Raw genomic sequence first — 18,167 nt, 5'->3', positions numbered from 1 at the left:
TCCCTGGAGGTGTCCAAGGAAGGCCTGGACATTGGTCAGGGTGACAAGCTGGGCATCAGGCACAGGGTGGACTTGATGTTCTTGGAGATCTTCCCCAGCCTAAATGATTTTGTGATTCCATCTTTTCTCTACATCGCAGTGCCTATTCCCATTTTTTTTCCCCTTCAGTTGTTTGTATATTTAGCTGGAGAGTAACATTGTCCCCTCTGTGGTGAACAACATACGATAGTGAAAGAAAAATCAGCAGTTCCATCTTGGTGTGTAAACTTTCCACTCTATAGAGTTCTCCCTGTGCCTCTGTTGAATTGATTTCTCCTTGTCCTTTTATCACTGAGTGGTCCAAGCTCATGCAGGATCAGCAGCAGCAACAACGCTCTGGAAATGTCCATGAATTGACAGCTGTTTTCACTACATCTCAGGGCTTTTGAAAACAGGTTGTAACATCTGGTGTCAGACTCCCAAAGTGGCGTTCCTTGTGGTGAGAAGGAAAGGAAATGGAGAACATGATGGGCAGAGCAGGGGGCTGTGTTTCTGTGCCACTTTATCCCAGGTCAGATCACTCCCTGTCCAAGTTCCAGTTTGCCTTCCCATGTAAATGCAGAGGATGATGATAGTGAGGAAATCAGAAACGCTGACCTAGTGTCTGTCACACTGAAAATGGGGACAAAGTTCCATTTTTATTTCCTGTGAGGGCAGCTTTGATCTTCGGGGATGTTCAAGGGCCTTGAGCCGACCTCTCACGAGCCTGGTTTCAGGGCTGCTCTTCCTCTGCTCCTGGGGCTCCTTTGGAGGAGTCACAGATCCCCCTCAGACACTCACTGAGGGCTTTTTTGCTGCCCATGGGGTTCGTTGCAGCTGGGTTTTGGCTCCGGGAATCTAGAATTCATTCCCCGGGCTTGGCTTGCCCTGGGTTTGATTCCTTCCCACCTGCCTCAGCTCTGAGCTCTTTACAACCTGGAGTGGATGGGGTGGGGACATCTGCACACAGCTGTGGTGGGCAAGGGGAAAACAACTCAGGAAAAATCACTGAAGAATGTAGAGGCCCTTCAGAAGGCATCAGATCCACAAACCATTCCTGGGTCCTGCTGTTCTTCCTCGTCCTGTAATGAAAACATCCTGGATCCGTGTGACTGAGAGCAGCCAGCACCAGGCTTCAAAGGAAGAACTGCTCCAAAGAGGATGCTCTGCTCCCTTTGTCCCTGTACCCACATGAAAAGTGGGTCTTTGTGTCTGAAATATCTGAAATATCTGAAATATGTGATCTGAGAAATATCTGAACCTGGCAGCAGATTGCGTGAGCTGGCAGCACAACTTCCCTCAGCACCAGCTCCCACCCCAACAGGAGGAATCTGAGTCAAGACAAAAATAATTCTCCTCTGGCAGCAGCTCTGGGCCCCTGGGCCCACAGGCACTCCCAAGCCTGGCTGGAAGGTGACACCTGCGCGTCCCTTCAGATGGAGGGAGGCTCGATGTCACCCCATCACAAACGTCCCAGCCTGGGGGTTGCCTGCCTGGCAAAGTGTCTTTCTTCTTTCTGCTGACTCCATCCAACCTGGACCGTGACAAATCCAGCAGCTCCAGGACAATCCAAACCGGTGTCACATCCCAGGAGTCCCTCACTGCTGTGTTTGGATGCATTGTCTCAGAACAGAAATGCTAATCCAGATTTCAGAGCTTCACCTAGACTTGCCTTTAATACCAGACATGCTTAAGGGTGAGAACAAGTTTATTCTGGCAAAACAAGAGGTTAAATTCCTCATTACGATAGTTCGAGAGAAGATTACAAAAGAGAAAATAAAACACGATTCATGATCACCCTCAAGAGCAGGATTCCTTCTCAGCCCTGGTATCTCTCACCTGAGATCTCTGGGGTGTGTTTGGGGTTCTTGGCACCAAGGGAGGAGCTGCACATGGCAGAGTGGCTTTTGGACAGGGATGGGGAGAGATGTGGCTCCAGATAGGGCTGGCAGCAAGAGCCACAGGAGCTGAGTGAAAGAAGAGGGGTTTGTGTGCCAGGCTGGCACGTTAATGGGAATTTCAGCACGGCAGAGGCAGGAGGAGAGGGAAGGGGGGGGGAACATAAAATCAGTGTTTGTGCACTGGGAGAAAGGAGCATAAACAAGAGGAGCTTGAACCCACAACCAACGCAGGGAATGTCGATTCTTTAACTTCTTTTCTGCCTCTGTCAAGGTCAGGATTGAAGCTCTAGAGATGGTATTTCGTATCTGGGTTCAAATGTTCATTATTTCTTACCTATATCGCAGTCTTACAAGTCGTGGAATCTACAGCATTCCACTGTGGTTTGACCCCAACAACACCAAGGACCCCCAACAGCCTCAGCTCCAACTTGGGCACAGCTTTGGGCGGCATAATTTAAGAAAGGTCTAAATAGTGTAGGAGGTTGTGGGAGCAGGAGGTAACCCAGGCACATCCTGCAGTGTCACCTGGGAGTTTATGGGCTCTCCTTGCATTCAGAGTGCATAAAGAATGGAGGAGTGTGGCAGGCACATTCTTCTCTCTCTCAGGACTTTCTCACAGAGGTCCACAGAGAGAAGAAAGAGAAAACAATTCCTATTTCTGCTCCTTGTTTTTCCCATGTGGAATGTGTTTGGAGAATTGTTTACCTGGGGTGATTGCTTGGTTGGATTCTGGTGAGGATTGTTTGAGCCTGGTGGCCAATCCAACCCACCTGTGGCTGGACTCTCAGAGAGGGTCACGAGTTGTGAGTGAGTTAGATTTGGTAGTTAGAAAAGTAGGTTTGTAGTTTTAGTATCTCCTTTAAATAGTATATTAATGAATTATAGCATAGTTATAATAAAGAAATCATTCAACTTCTGAGCTGGAGTCACACATCAGCATTTCCTCCCACCGGCTTCACCTGCATTTACAATAGAGGAGCAGCTGCTTGGCCAAACCAACAGCTTCCAGTGATCACAGAATCACAAGGTTGGAAGAGACCTTCAAGATCATCGAGTCCAAGCCCTTCCCTAACGCCTCAACTCTGTGCGCTCCTGCTCTGCCAAGAAGGACAAACTCACTTCCCTGGGCTGAGCTGTGTAGAAACAGAGGACAAAAAGAGGCCCCCCCAGAAGCTCTGGAGTGGCTTTGTGGCTCGGCCACATTCTCATGCCAGTGCCACATGCTGCCGTGCTCTGTGCACAGCAGTTCCCCTGGGCACAGCTGGCAAAGCCCAGCCTAAGCCTGTAGGAAATCAAGGTCCTGTGGCCAGACTCAGGGCCCTTGCAGTGCTGGGGTGATTTCTGTGTAGCTGTGTGGGTTCAGGAGCAGGAGCTGCTCAGTGTAATTGAGGGGACCGACTGTCTCAGCTCTCAGGAACTTGTGTTGTCACTAAAGGGACCCTGACACTTTGGAAAGACTCCCAGAGAGGCTGCTCAGATCCTGGAGAGTTTAGAATGGTGTGCTCAGCTCACCCCACTGCCATCCATCACCAAACTGTGCAAATGGGCCAAAATCCCCCTTCCAGGGCAAAGGGAAGGCAGCAGATGCAGGCACAGACATGGTGTGGTGGCAGAGGAGTTGCCATCCCCTCTGCCCTGTGCAACATCAGTAAAAGTCTCCCTTGGGAATGGCCTGAGCCAGGCTGGGGGCTGGAACACAACCAAAGCACTTTTTTTCACTTCATTTTCCCCTGTGCAGGGAGCAGGCCACTTAAAGAGTTTGTAATTTTAAACACGAGATGGACGGTGTCAAGCTGAGCTGTTTGTGCAATAATCCGTGTATGAAATACCCTGACTGAGTCACCTGCAGGACTCTGCAGGTGCAATCTCTGTCATTCTGCACCACCAGGTACTGACCTGTCCAGCAAGGCAGATGCATCCCCTGTGTGCTGCATGCTGAAATCCCCGCTGGCAGTGACAGACCTGTGGCCCAGGCTTCTCCAGCTGCTCCCAGTGGTGTTTGTTGTGGAGGACACGCACCTGGGGCTCTCTCTCCATGGGAGATTTCATTGTCTTGCTGTTTGTTCCTCTCCTTTGAAGCACAGCCTGGAGGTTCTGCCTCAGTCCTGGAGCTGTGTGTGGTGTCTGCACTTTGCTGCTGCATCAGCTCGGCCCACTGGACCTCTGGACCTCTCTCCACATTGCCTTTTCTTTTCAGCTGAGCTGAGAGGCTGCTTTTCTCCTCCAACCTTTGTATTCAACACCACGGACGTGCCTCAGCCCAGCCCTCACCACTGGGCTCACATTTAAAGCTCACCTGGTCACAAATCTGTGGCAGAGCTTTGCTGGACGTGGCCAAAGCAGACACAGCTCCTGCTGCCCACTGATGGAATTCCTGCTTGGATGCACCCACCATGGCTGTGTGTCTGTCCAGCCTGTCCCCAGCAGGGTCTGGGGCACTGCTGCCTGCTCACACAGACACTGATTTCTCGTGATTGTCCTTATCAAGTCTTGGTCCTGGCTGCAGGCAGCACAGGAAGGCACTTGCAGGAGAAGCTGCTCTGCAGAGCTGCAAGCATCTCCCTAATCCTGCAAATAAAGCCAAGCTTTTCTTCAAAAGGACCCTGAGAACATCCTGCCTTATCCATGATTCACCTGCCTTCAGTTATCTTTTTTTATATTTTTTTTTCTGCAAGGCTGTGAGGCTTAATTATTCTGGAATTGGTACAGGGATCCCAAGGAAAAAAATAGGAAAAGGTTTCTGTATTAAAATATTCTTCCATGTCTTTCTAGAACACCACTGAAAACAATTTCTGGCTTCTTCCTGAATGTGTCTGGAAACCCTACACCATTACAGGGCGTTTGGCAGGAATGTTGTACAAAAATGGTTTTTAATCCCCAGCTTGTTTCCGTGACAGGAGATGTGGGCATGGGCTGAAATCCCACAGCAGGGACTGAGCTCAGCCCCTGAACTCCAGCTCTGGGGGAAATGGGGTCTCTCTTAAACATCAGCTCAGGGCCAGGGCACAACCAGCTCTATCCCAGTTCCAGCTCATCCCTGCTCTGGGAAGTGAAAAGCAGCATCTCCAGGGGAAGATGCTCCATTGCATTTCCAGTCTGGGAGCAGGAGGGATCTCTGAAGAGGCAGGAGGCTCCTAAATAAAGGAATCTGCTTTTCTTTTGGCCCTGAGTTCTTTCAGACTCACCTCAGTCACAAAACCGTCACGTCTGGAAGAGACCTTCAAGATCCTCAAGTCCGACCATCAAAGCAGCACCACTAAATCCCACCTAAGCCACGTCCCCAGGTGCCACATCCAGACACCTCTGGAACACTTCCAGAGAGGGTGACTCCACCACCACCTCCCTGAGCAACTTATTCCAATGCCTGAGCACTTTTTCAGTGGGTTTTTTTTTGTTTGTTTTGTTTTGGTTTGGTTTGGTTTGATTTTTTTAATACCCAATCTGAGCCTCCCTGGTGCAGTTTAATGCCATTTCCTCTTGGGATGTGGCAGAAGGAACCGACCCCACCTCAGCCCAAGCTCTTGCCATGGAGCTGTGACAGAACTGGGGACCTCCTGAGTCACCTCTCACTGCACTGTTCCAGCACAGCTTCTGCACAAACTTCCCTTCCCCTGGGGCAGTGCAGAGCGGGACTGGACAGCTGGACTGGTCAGCTGTGCTGCCTGTCCCCGACACCCCGCTGGACACAGGTGTCCTCTTCTCTTCCCTACGTGACATTCCACCTCCTCTTCTCCTGCAGATCCTGTGTGTACACACCACATCCTCAAAAATGCCGAGAGCTCCAGCTATTTCCCTGGCTGGCAGCGAGCACAAAGGATTGTTCCTTGTATCTGCTGGCTACTGGAAAACAGGAAATGTTCTTTCCTCGGCGCTGCTTTCCAGCCGTGCCGGGCTCTGCCTCTTCTCCTGTTCCCCAGCAGGATTTTGGTCACGGCTCTGCCTCATTTGCATGGGGGAGACAGGCAGCACATCCCGAGGGGACAGCTGGAAACAGAAAGAACAGCGTGGAGAGCGCTGGGGTGGGTTCATCCCAGCGGCTGCAAACAGCACAGATCAGTCCCTGCAAATCACAAGCAGTGAGTTGGTTGGGGCTTTTTAAAGTGCCTCCATTTGGGGCTTTAACAGCAGTGAAAAGGCAGAAAAAAGACATTTTGTGGTCTCTTAACTTTCTCTTGCTGGTGGCTTTTGCTCTCCACCTTTGGACAGGTCTGCACGCATGGATTGGTGTTTTCCCTTTGATCCTGTGTGTGTGTCTGCCTTGTAATGCAGAAAATTTGGAAAGAACCCTTGCAGGGATAGTGCTGGATTGGAAGCCAGACAGGGAGGCATTTCATCAACAGGCAATAGCTTTTCTGGAAGCAGAAGGAGAGCAATCAATGCAGAAAGTTTCTTGTTTTTTTAATCACGCTCCTGTTCTACCTTTCCCGGGAGATTTATGAGCCTCCCAAAGTTGGACAAACACCAACAAGAGTTGCACATTTTTAGCATCTGAATGCTTTGCTTTGCCTGGCTTCGTGTGGAAAGACAAGTCCAGGCAAGGTGGTCCTGCAGAAAATGGTTTATTGGGACAGAGCCCTGGCCTGCAGCCACGGCCCCTTGGGCAGTGATCTTATCAGACCTCCTGAACAGAGCAGGGTTGGGCCTGTTTGTTCCTTCAGTGGAAGACCTCCGAGGAGAACCTGGGTGTTGCAAGACCCTGGTATCAATTGTTCCCTGGGCGATGCTTTCCCTGAGAGGAACGAGCAGGGAGCGCAGGTTGGTGCTGCTGGGATGGCTCCACTTCAGGGGGTGCAGCACTGGGGATGGGGAGCAGAGGGAATAAACAAAATCAGCTCTGTGCTCCCAGTGAATTCGGAGAGAGGCAGAACTGGTTCTTGACTTCCAAGTTGATCTGGGGAGCTGAATACTGCAGGATCCTTTGGGAGTCCCAATCCCAATCCCTCTCTTTCAAGTGCACAGCTGATTTGGCAGAGATAACAGCAAGGTATCAGCTTGTTTCTTATTTTAGTCAGCTTTGGCTTGTGGGCTGAACTTTACCTTCACTTAGAGCCCCCTGGAAGTCCTTCCATTTCCCACGGAGTGCTGGCTAGCCTGGCAGGCTCTGGGATTTCAGATTGCCTTCTGCTGGAAACATCCCCATCCAGAACGAGGACACTCCTGGCCTGGCCATGACTGCCCCTTTGGACTCGATGGAGGCTCCTCTTCACAGAGCTCTGGGGACCTTTGGGACACCCTGGGGAGTCTGGGACAGCTGCACAGGGTCACAGATATGATGGGTGTGCAGGGGATCCGTTCCCTTCCCACCCGGCAGCTGGTGGGGGTGTGGCTGCCCCTTCCCCCTGGAGTGGGGCTCATCCTGCCCTCAACTGGCACACCCATGGCTTTCAGAGCCAGGGTGGGCTAACGTGTGCTCGGGGTGAGACTCAGCTCTTGGTTAAGGCAGGTAAACGTGGGTGTGCACCCCTGAGGCGCCTCAGCTCAGCACGGTCTGATTCCAGGTGATGAGGAGCAAGCCCTGCCCTGAGCCCACCCTGAGCCCCCCTGGACCACCCGGGTCACTCTTCAGGCTCCACTGACCAGGGGTTCAACCTCATCTCCACGTAAACATCAAGGGACTTTTCAAATCACCTCTTTATCCCATCCAGTCTCCTGCTCTCACTGTAGAAAATCAGTTATTCCAGGCTCCTATGGTATATTCATTCCTTGTGGATATCCCAAGGTGTCTCAGACCACAGCTGGTGTCTCTGCAGAGGACAGCACAGCCCACCCCACATGTCCAGCACCTTTATGGAAGCTCAGAGCTGCAGTGCCCAGGGATGCTCTGGATTTCAGCTGTCTCAAATGCAGAGTGCATCCCACCCCTTTCTGGCCTTTGGAATAGTCCAGAACTTTTCCTGCTTGAATGCTGCATTAGATTTTAAATTTTTTGAAGAAAGATCTCTTATGATTTTGGTGTTATTCTTCTGTTACTACAAAATCTGTTGTCATTAATGCTTTTCTACAGACCATTCCTTGGATGGAGCAGAGACAAACAAACCAGAAGGAAATGCAGCTTTTTGGAATTATGTTTAATGCAAATGACCCTGCGACACAGAGTTGCTGTGACTGGTTTTTATTCCACCTTTGTTCCCATTTTGAATGCACAGATTTTGGGGTTTAAGGGCTTTTCTTGCCTCGTATAAACCCAAGTTTCAGTTGTTTGGCGTGGCCTTGGCTGTGGGGTTGGTTGTACACCTACCAAATTCTGTTTTCAGGGTTTTTTTTTCCATCTCACTACAAAGAAAACCTAAATTGTTGTTTCTTTCTGCCCCTTCCCTTGGGAGACTGCTGCACATTCAATTGCTCCCATTTGATGCCTAATTCCAGCTGATTATTCCTGATGTTGTTGGTGGCTAGTTACCAGTACCAGAACTTGTTTCCCAGCACCATAGCTCCTTTTCTGCTTGGGATTTTGTGTGTAATAAAGACCTTTATTGGGCTAAGAGATTATTTTGTTGCTGGAGGATGACCAGGCCCAGGGTGGGGCTCTTGGGGTGTCTGTGCAGGGCCAAGAGTTGGGCTGGATAACCTTTGAGGGTCCCTTCCCACTCTGTGGTCCTGTGATTGTACCCAAGGATATTTTCAGCTCTTCTCTGTCTACTTTTCTGCTGCTTTTTAGGTTTTATCTTTGCAGAAAGACAACCAGACAATTTCCTGACCCCTGCATTTGCCAACAGCTTCCACAAATGCTTAAAGCTTCTCTATGTACAGCCAATTATCTTGGGTGACATTCTCTCCTTCTCCTTGGCTTGATCCCCACGAGAGGAGGGGTTGATGAGGCCACTGATTTAACTTGATCTTTGATTGACACCAGCAGAGTCATCTCCTGGCCCAACAGGGTGTAAATATGAAAATAAATGAGTTAATTTTCTGTGAAATCTGAGCAATGATCACTCCTTCTCAGGCCTCTTCCATCAGGCCTCCTGCTCAGAGTCATTGAGGAAACGTTCAACCTTAAAGACAGGTAAGAAAAATCCTCTGCAGGTTCAGGAGGAGAGATAGCAGGAGGCTCTGGGCTGAGGCAGAATTTTTTATGTCTTTATACCAAGACAGATATGAGCATCTTTTGTGTTGTCCTTAAAATAACCCTTTATCATGAAGATGTGTCTGGAATGATCCCTGTGAAAAATGGGGCTGCCCTGGGCAGAAATGTGCTCTGCATCCCGAGGCTGTGCAGGGAAATTTGTCTGTGCTGTGGCAAGGTCACGGAGGGGTTCAGGGCGTCCTCCTGATAAAACAGAAAGCCTTGGGGAGAGCAGCGGGAGGATTTTCAGCTGAGCCTCAGCAGGTCTGGCTTGGGTGGGCACTGCCCTTTCTTACAAACTCCTCAGCCCCTTCCTGGGTCAAAGAGTCCTGGCTTGGTGTGGGCATTGTACAAATCCCAAATCCTGAGTCCTGAGCCCTTCATCTTCTGTCTGTAAATGCTTGGGAAGTTCTGCTCACCAAAGTCATCACTGGAGGTTTCCCCTGGCTCTCATCACCACCATCTCTGTGCTCCTCTTACTGCAGGTCCCATCCTCCCTGCTGTCCACAGCAACCTCTCCAACCTTGCTCAGCTATTCCCTGAAAAATCAGATTTTTAGTTATATTTTAATGCTAACACCTAATAAACAAGAGAGTATGAACAGTGAATGGCTTCATCAGAGCTAAGGATGCTCTCCCACCCTGCACCTGGCTCTGCTGGACTCAGGGAATCACCGAGCGCTTTGGGTTGGGAGGTGAAGCCCATCCCATTCCCACCTCTTGCAGGGTTCCCTTGTGCTGGGAATCAGCCCTGGCGGGTCCCTGTGGGAACACCAGGCACATGGAGGGGATGTTTTGGAGTGTGCTGGGCCTTGAAAATCCACAGAGCCCCTCTGAGCAGAGTGGGAATTCAGCTGGATAGAGAGAGAGATTCTCAGGAAAAGGTCTGGTAGGAGAAGGTCAAGCTTGGTCCCGACTCTGTGGTGTCCCCAGCAGGTCTTTCCCAGGCTTCTGACAGTTCCAGACACCAGGAGATGCGTGTGCTGGTGTCCTGGGCTCAGGGATGCAGGGAAAGGTGTCCCCTGTGCCTGGAGCAGCTCTCCAGGGGTTGGATGTGGTGTCCCACTGTCCTGGTTTGAAAAGACAGGAGTCTGTGAAGGAAGGCAAGGGCCTCCAGTGAAATGGGAAAGGTAAACCCCCCCCCCCTCTAAATTACCACAATTTCAAAATAAAAAGGCTCTCAGGCAAAGATATGGGAATGGGAATAACAGTCCTTTACTAGGAAAAAAACTAAATTAAAAAAATTAAAAATGTAATTAGTATAGACAAAACTACTGATAGAGTCAGAAACCTGACACCCTGAGGAGTCAGGGTGTTGGTGATAGTGCAGTTAAATGGTGGTTGCTCCTCCTGGAGTGGCAGATGAAATGCTGCTGAAGCGATGGCCCAGTAGAAGGGTGTAGTTTTCTCTGAAGGTCTGGTGATAGAGGAGATGGGCCTGGTCTTCCTCTGGGAATCCAGTGAAGAGGCTGAGCTGCTGTCTCGAGAAATGCTGATTTTATGCAGGTAGGGATGCTTGGCTCCTCCCTCTGGGTGGAGCATCTCACAATGGGATGATGTAACTTTCTCAGTCATGCAGTGAGCCATTCAATGGCCCATTAACAGAAGATATCTCCCCGGAGGGAGACATTGTTCTTGGAAGAGATAAGAAAACTGCCCAAGAGATGGCAAATAGAATATATGCTTATTTTACAAGCCAGGACACCCACTGTCACTGAGTGCTCAGGCTGGACCTCCAGACCTTCCCTCGGGTTCTCCTTGCTGCCCCTCCTTTCACCTGGAGCAGGCAGAGAACAGCACAGGCGCTTCTCCCACAGGTCAGGGAATTTTAGGAGCTTTCCCACAACTGAGGCTTGGAGCAGGGAGCTCAGAACCAGGGGTGTCCTGGAACCTTATCCCTTTTATTTCCTTCCTTGAGGAAACATATTAAAAGCAAAAATGCTGCCAGCCTTTGGATAATTTCTCTTTTTATTTTCTTTTCTCTCCTGAAGTTTAGAATGAGTTACCCAGGAGAGAAATGTAGGAAAAGGGGTGCTAATTAATGGAGGTGGGAAAGCTGTGGCAAAGCTGAAGGGATGGATGCATTTGCAGGACGCAGAAAGCAAACAAACCATCGGGAATTGCAGCTTCCCAAGATCAAACCCATGCTGATAGGAAATGTTGGTTGGTGCTCCTAAAATGCCACAGCTGGGAAATGAATGAGTGGATGAGGGTTTAACTGGGCCAGTGGGGGAAGCAGGGCTGATAAGGAACTCCTTATCCAGGAGTGTTTGGGTGTTTGGATGCATCTCCTTGTTTTCCTCAGCAGGACAGATAAGATAACTCCAGGCTGTGTTTAGAGCAGGTTAAAACTGTTCAGTAAACAGATTTATATGCATGAACACGCTGGCATAGGAACACTCATACGGTAACTCACAGATCAGCATCCACTTTGGTTCAGGAGGTTTTTTCAAACATGATTATGGTCTCTCTCATTAGAGAGGTCTTTTATCACAGAAAGCCAAATTTTCCAGACAAACCACTCTAATTAAACCTGGGAGATAAAATAAAAAAAAAAAAAAAAAAGAAAAAAAAGAAATAGTGAGGCTTGGCCAAAACAGTTCCCTCCATCTCTGGTTCCTTGCTCTGAGAGAGGACAGCCAGCCTGCTGAGGCTCCAAAGGAATTGGATGGAACCCAAATTACTCATCTTTGGGGGCTGCACAGAGCCTCCTCAGGTAGGAAATCCCAGGGTGAGCACAGAGGTGGGAGGGAAATGGAGCCAAAGTTCCTGTGCAGGGTCAGCAAGCAAAGAGAAAAGATCCCACAACTCAGCCAGGAGCTGGCTGTGGTGCCCAGGATGTGAAAAGGGGGAGAGACTGGCTGTGAAGGAGCAGAAATGGGTGTTTGTGTGGTCAGCCCCCGCAATCCGTAGGGAGAACGAGGCAGGGAGAGCAGCCCTGTGTGGGAGCTGCCCACAGTGACAGAGCCACACGGCCTGGGGACACTCAGTCCCACCAGGAGCACGTGGAGAGGGCTCAGGTGAGGATGAGACTGGAGAATTCATCCTCAGGCTGGTCTAGAGGAGGAGGATGTGCATTCCCATGTGGCAGGGGATGGTCCCAGACACGGGCAGGAGGCTGCAGTGGATGAATGAACAAATTTATCATCTGTGGGACTCTCCCACGTGGGAAACCCCTGCTCTGTTCATTGGTGTCCCAGGGTAGAGGCAGTGGGATGTGCCCAAGAGCTCCCCCGTGCTCTCCAGTGCTTCACCACTGATCCTGGAGCTCTGGGGCTGCAGAGAGGCCCCCAAATCTGGGATTTTTGTCCAGCTGTCTCCTGCCAGTGGTGCCCTGTGCCCCCCTGCAGCAGGCATGGCACACATCCCACCCTGGAGTGCTTCCCCAGCCCCTGGGCACAGTGCAGAGCCCATGCAGGGGTGCTTCAGCACCTGCTCAGGATAAAATTTTATTGTCATGGCCTTGCTCAGGAAACATTTTCAAACTGGAGCCTGGTTTCTCTTCCACAATTGCCCTGGTTCTGGGACAGAGCTTCCATGCAGGATCTTAAAATCACAGACTCATGGAATGGGTGGGGTTGGGAGGGACCTCAAAGCTCATCCACCCCAGGGACACCTTCCACTATCCCAGGTGGCTCCAAGCCCCATCCAACCCAGCCTGGGACACTTCCAGGGATGGAGCAGCCACAGTTTCCCTCTTCCAGGGCCTCACCACCTCACAGGACCTCAACAGAAGATTTGCAGAGCACTTCTATTTCCTTTGTAATCGTAGGTGAGGTTAAAGGAGCCCAGAGCTCAGCACAGCTGCACTCTCCCTTTCTCTCCTGGGCACTTTGGGTCTGTCTGACCTTCTGCTGGGTCTCCTGCCCTGCAGCCTCATGCCAAGAGAAAAAGTAGAGGAAAAACTTCCTACAGCATCTCCTGGCAGAGCCCAACAGGGCTGAGGAGCACAGTCATTGACTGCAGGCTGGGTGGGGGGTGATGGTTTCAATATCTGCAGTCTTGGGGCCTGTAGGAGAGTCAGGGACCCCAGAGAAACCACAGAGCTTCATCAGTGGAGGCAATGCCTGTCTCTGAGGCTGGGAGAAAAAAGGGACACGGGGAAAGAGGCGGGAATTCAGATCCCAACGTGCCAAAGGCGCCTGCAGAGCCAAGCTGTGCTGCTCTGCCCATGCCTGGGCTCCCAGAGGAATGTGCTTGCTGCTGCCTGTGGGGCAGAGGAAGATTCACAGGGGCTGAAGCAGAAGTTCCCTGGAGCAGCAGTCATGGGCAGACAGGTGAATGACCCCGAGGGGTTTGTGTCTGCACGAGCAGCCAGGCACTGCTATGGATACCCTGGACCAAGAAAAACCTCTACCTGCAGCATTCCCTGACTCAGAGATGCCCAAAGCTCACCTCAGCAGCTCCAGCCCTGCCCGTGCCAGTGCTGAACCAGAGCAGATTCCAGGTTTTGCAGGGACAATCATTAATGTGTGCAAACCTGGGCATTTCCCCTAATTTTTCTTCAGACCAAAGGCTTGTCAAGCTCTGGAATCTCTCTGCCTGCACTTCTCAGGATACACCTGGCCCTTGCTTTCCTGTGTTAAACAACCAGGAATAAATCACTTGTGGTTTTTGAAGAGCTCTGTTTGAAATCTGGGCTGAGCTCAGAGTGGAAATCCACAGCAAAATGAAGATGGGTTTGAGGAAGAGACAAATCTGCGTTAACAGAATCATGGGCACAATCCTGAACGTGTCATTTGTCATTTAGCTGGACGAGTGGTGAGCTCCTGACTGCTTTCCAAGGCTTTTGCCTGGCTGGTTGTGAGCTGCTCTGAAGTTCTGTGTGTTTGAGCACTCCTGGTCTAACCTCAACCTCTTTTCCTTCCTTTATAGATTTCGCTGGCACCTTCTGCTGGAAATATTCTCCATCTAATTTTCTCTGAAGAAGCAGAATGAGCTAGCACAGAGACCCCTTGATCCTGGAGGCCCTTCTGAGGGTAAGGGGAGAGGTACTTCTAGCAGACCTCAACCTGACAGTAGGTCATGAAATTGAGGCTCTAAAAGGAAAATTTGCCCTCATCCTTGTGGGAAGGGAGCTGTAGGTGCAGGTGTTGGGATACAGGAGGAAAGACAGAAGTCCCTCTGAGTGTAGAAAAGTGGGTTGGAATGGGATGTGTGAGCACCTGCAGTGTTGTATGGCACCAAATAGTTTATTTTGTTGTTGTTTTGCCCTGGGTGTTTGGTATCACATGGTCTCCCCCCCCTCCCCACTAAGCCTCAGGTGTGGTGTTCTCTCCCTGGTCTGCCCTCCCCTCTCCCTCTCCTCACCTGTATCCCAATGGATGTTGCCCCTCGACTCTGCCCTCCCTTTTCCAGGGCTCAAAACCCCGCTGGACGACACCTTCGGGCTCTTTTCTCTCTCCTGGACACCTCAGCCTCTGTTACCCCCTGAGGCCTCGCCTGGATCCGAGGTGGCTCCTGAATAAACAGGATTTTAGTCCTGAGGAGCAGAGCGCCTTTCATCTTTTACTTCTATCCTATGTAAGATCGCCCCGCGTTCAGGGGTTCCGATTTTACACTGGAGCACCCACGTTGCCTTGATTTTTAAAAGTGTTAAGTTTTCTTTTATAGTTCTTTTGAAAGTTTTAAAGTTCTCGTAAAACTCCTTTAGCCTTCTGATAATGTTTACATACTTGAGACTCAGAGTTCCCACACAATTTCATGTATAAATAGTTTACATATTTCTCTGTGGGTGGAGAGAAATGATTAATTGATCTTTGGACCAGTGTGGTTGGAGAGGTGGTAATTCCATCCTCCAATCCATGGTCACCTTTGGAATTCTATAAATACCGGATGTTTGAATAAAACTGGGTCTTTTTCTCTTTTGAACTTCCCAAGCTTCTGTGCACTCATTTTGTGTCCAATAGCGACGCACCCATGGGCACCACACGCCCTGGCAGAGGTGCCCTGCCCTCGCTGATCCCGCTCCCTCCCACTGGCAGCAGCAGCCTGGCCCATTCCCGGGCTTTGGGTGAGTTTTCCACAGCAGTGCCAGGCAGGCCACGCTCTGCTGAGGGCTGTGTGTTTGCCCTGGGCTCCCTTCGAGGTGTGCAGGGCTGCTTTCCTCTCCAGCTGCAAGGCCAACTCCATCTGAGAGCCTCGCAGCAAAGGGGAGATGGGAGCTGTGCCCTCAGCGCTGTCCTTGGCCGGGAGCAAAGGCCAGCAGCCCCGTCAGTGCCGGGAAGTGCAGGGAACACACGTATTTCCCTGGACATGGCATCCAGGTCCTGGCAGGGCACAGGAGAAGTGTCTTCCTGCCTCTTCCAGACTGACAGAACGTCTTGTTCCTCCTCCTCTGCTTTGCACAACACTAAGTTGAGGAATGAGAAGTTTTTCCCAGCGGTAGAGATGGGGTGAGGATCTTTCTTCTCGGTGCCCTGGACTCTCTAAGTTAATGCTCCACAGCCTTTCAAAGGTTTTTTAAATTTCCTGCCTGACACACAGGGGGAAGGAGCTGCCAGTGAAGGAGAAAAAGGAAGGAAGGGAAGGAGAAAGATGTTTTCCTCCAGTGCCCTGATCCTGCTCCATCCACACCCTCTCCTTCCAGCCGTTCCCAGAGCAGCACACAAACTCCCCATTCATACCAAAATAAGGAAAGTCAGCAAAATTGTTTTCCCATTGCTCTCCCCAGCAGAAGGCCATGAAGAAACTGCTGCTGTGGCTTGGTGCCAGGAGAGCTCTGCACATTTTTTAGCATCACTGCACTGTCATGGTCAGCACAAGCTGCCACTGAGCTCAGAGCTGGGCCTTGAGACAGGTGAAAGCAGGGCTTAATCCCCCAGGGATTCCCCTGGAGCAGATGGGTCCTGGCTGTGTCCCTGTCAGCTGTGGCCTCCCCAGAGCGGGGACAGGAGCTCATGGAGCAGTCACAGCGATCAGCCAAGGCTCACACGCAGCCACCTCTGTCCTGACATGCCCCGTCTGGAGCAGGTGCCACATTTCTTGTCCCCATCTTGCCACCCATCGTGACTTTCCTGGTGGCAGTGGGCAGCCTGCTGTCCCCCAGGCATTTCTTCACGTAGGGTTCCACTCACCCTGTACTGCAAGTCCAAGGAACTGGTAAGAGCTAAAAGTATCGAGCAGACAAAGTGCTAGAAAGAGGTCCAGATCTAAAGAGTGCTGGTCCTTCAGAGTCCAGCAGAGAGTGAGCAGTTGTAAAATATGCAGATTCTGGCCATTTTTCCTCACATAGTTGCTTTCCGTGCAGTGTTTGCTGCCCTCTCTGCTAAAACTTGCTATTTTTAGGAGTTCATAGAGATTTCTCTGTTGGCCACCACCAGGGAACACAGCCAGGTGTGAACATCAGACTCCTGATGGAGCCAGGGCTGGCTGAGCTGCCATCCCATCCCATCCCATCCCATCCCATCCCATCCCATCCCATCCCATCCCAGAGGCTGAGGGTCATGGAGAGGGGACAGAGCTGCCCTCTCCCAGTGGGATCTTTGCCATCCTGAAGGCAACCCAGGGGTTTTCAGCAGAGCCTGAGCTCAGCCTTGCTAAGCCTGGCCAGGTGCCAGCTCAGCCAGCCCTGCTCAGTGCGGGGTGTGCAGGACCCACACACATCAGCATCTTCCACAGGCTGGGAAGTGGGAAAGGAAGGATGTGGAGGGACTTTCCAACTTTTCAGGCTTGGGTGGAATCTGCTTTTGCAGCTCCTGAATTCAGATCTGATAACGCTGCAGGGCAGACACTGCAGATTCCCCGGATCAGGGCTTAGGGAAGCAGTGGTGCAATGCACCCAGCTGCCCCACACACTGAGGCTGGAGCGTGTCCATCCCTGCCAGGATGCAAGCCCCGTGCTCATGCCTTGTACGCACAGCCCAGGAGGAGCATTCCCTCTGCCAGCCTATCAACCCTTTGGAAAAAAAAGCCAATTCCAACAACAGCCCAGTGTTTTCTTTGGAGCTCTCACAGCCCCAGCACTGTCAGCAGCACAGCCCTGGCTGGCAGCGAGTGAGCGCTGCCTGCTCAGCTCACCCTGCTGTCCCTCCCCAGCCACAGCCTGAGTCATGGCTGTGGCCACAGACAGTGACACAAGGCCATTGTCATCCCAGGAATGCAGCGTTTTCCTGCTCTGCACAAATATTTTGTACAGTGCATTTTCCGTGCTCGTTCCTGCTGGAAGCGCCCCCAGGAGCGCTGCTGACTAACGCTGCCGTCCCTCCTCGTGCTCCCCAGGGCTCCAGGCTCAACAAAGGGCACCGAGTCAAGGCTGGAGAAGCGCGTTTCCTCCAGCAGCACGTGCACTGCAGTGCGAGGAAATGGTGGATTTAACCCCTCCGGGTACAGCTCCCTGGGGTCACATCACTGGGGCCAGCTCGTGGCTCGGGGCTGGCCTGGAGGAGCAGGTGTGGACACGGAGAGGCGCTGGCAGAGCAGGCTCACAGCTTGTCCCCCAGCTCCAGACATGGCTGTGGGGTCACTGGTCCCCTGGAGATGCCTCTCTTGGCACTGCCTCCCAAGGGAAAGGGACAGGAGCTCAGTCAGAGCTGAGCTCTGCAAAGGCTTCCCTTAATCCTGTCCTGGGGACACCTCCGGGCACTGCAGCTCCTGCCCTCTGCTGACCTGTCTGCTCCACTCTGCTCAGAGATGAAATCCTAATTGCTTCCCTCACTGAAGCCCGTCTGCCTCCTCACACTGCCCAGCAGAGAGCCAAGGACACAACTTGTGTTTTCTCCCTCTGCCAGGTTGTTATCAGGGTGATTTAAAATCCAATTTCTGGGAATATATAGGATAAATAAATTTAAAAGCAAATCTCAGGATGTGGCAAAGACCCCGTTCCCCCAAATACCTTCATTTTACGAAGGACAGATGATGAGGCTGCATCCAGGGTGAGCTCAGCTGTGGTGAGCTCCTCAATGAGCACCAAGGGCTGGCGAGGTGCTGGTGAGGGTGTCACGCATTCCATAGGGGACAAAGATGTCTTCATTGTGACAGCACAGGACTGGCTGGAACAGGGCTGTGCACTGGGATCATGGAATCACAAACCATGGAATGGTTTGGGTTGGGAGGGACCCTAAAGCTCATCCATTCCACCCCTGCCATGGCAGGGACATTTCCCACTGTCCCAGGTGCTCCAAGCCCCAGTGTCCAGCCTGGCCTTGGGCACTGTCAGGGATCCAGGGGCAGCCCCAGCTGCTCCAG

The 18,167-nt window shown here is 51.5% G+C and overlaps 1 long non-coding RNA gene across 1 annotated transcript; it reads right to left on the bottom strand.

The window, feature by feature from the left end:
* Positions 1–10,789: 10,789 nt before the first annotated feature.
* LOC128799878 (uncharacterized) lies at positions 10,790–17,903 on the bottom strand. Its single transcript, XR_008434854.1, has 3 exons — positions 17,815–17,903; positions 14,292–14,441; positions 10,790–11,514 (listed from the first exon to the last, which is right to left on the bottom strand). It is a non-coding gene; the product is annotated as an uncharacterized LOC128799878 (long non-coding RNA).
* Between the last annotated feature and the right edge of the window lie 264 nt (positions 17,904–18,167).

This window comes from Vidua chalybeata, chromosome 25, assembly GCF_026979565.1.
Source record: "Vidua chalybeata isolate OUT-0048 chromosome 25, bVidCha1 merged haplotype, whole genome shotgun sequence".
NCBI lineage: Eukaryota > Metazoa > Chordata > Aves > Passeriformes > Viduidae > Vidua > Vidua chalybeata.
Note: the sequence above shows the minus strand (reverse complement) of the source record. Positions and strands in the feature narration are given on the sequence as shown.